The following is a 988-nucleotide window of genomic DNA, read 5'->3' as shown; positions in this document are numbered from 1 at the left end:
TCTTGTTATTCTCTAAAATAGTTATTGAATCAAATGTTTACTTATGAAGGTAAACGTAGATGTTTAACAACCCGTTAAAATACACCAGAATGCAGGAAATGGTGTCTATTTTATTCAGAATTTTCTAGGGGAGGACCCCCATTCCCCATTTGCATTCCAGCATTGTTTGATTTACAAATTAAGCACTGCTGAAAAGATTACAAAAAAATCGGAAATGAACAAAAATAAACAAACACAAATCCAGTTGTTTTTGTATTGAACGTTTTTTGAAACAGAAGTTCAAACTGAAATGAGCAGAAATTGGCCCAAGAGCATAAAAAAGTTGAAATTATTCAAAAGAACCACAAAGGCAGAAATTAGCAAAAGAATAACAGAACATTTTTAAAATTAGCAGAAAACAATTGAATTTAACAGAAAGAAGCTGAAAAATCAGTGCTTAAGTTGAGCCGGATCCTGCGGGAGGATCTGGGAAGTCGCCTATTTTGACAACTGTTTGCTTGGAACCGGTAACTTTCAGGCTTACTAATAATAAAGTTATGAACAAATTGGACAGCCTTGAACTAATAAAACCAATATTGGATATGTAAACTGCAAATAATTACGTAAACACTAATTTTAAACACAATAGCCACTTACAAGTTTCTTAATGTGACATATGAAACATGTTTCTTAATGAAACATATGAGCTGCCTCGTCAAGTAAGCATTTCCACGTCTACCCTTAAAAAATCTCCGCACCTAAAAGACTGGTGGGAATGAGTGCCGAGCTAACCAGTTATTCATATACAGGCAGCCGCCATGAACAGACGGAGGAGTCGCCTGGAGGTTTCACATGTGGAGTCAGACAACAACGAGCAACATGCCACGTTAGCAACACCGCAACATTCTACGTTATCAACATGCTACGTAAGCAACACACTACGTTAGCAACATGCTATATTAGTAACATGCTATGTTAGTAACATGCCACGTTAGCATCACAGCAACAT

This window comes from Nematolebias whitei, chromosome 14 (assembly GCF_014905685.2).
Source record: "Nematolebias whitei isolate Nwh7 chromosome 14, NemWhi1, whole genome shotgun sequence".
Lineage (NCBI taxonomy): Eukaryota > Metazoa > Chordata > Actinopteri > Cyprinodontiformes > Rivulidae > Nematolebias > Nematolebias whitei.
This window is presented reverse-complemented; position numbering follows the sequence as displayed.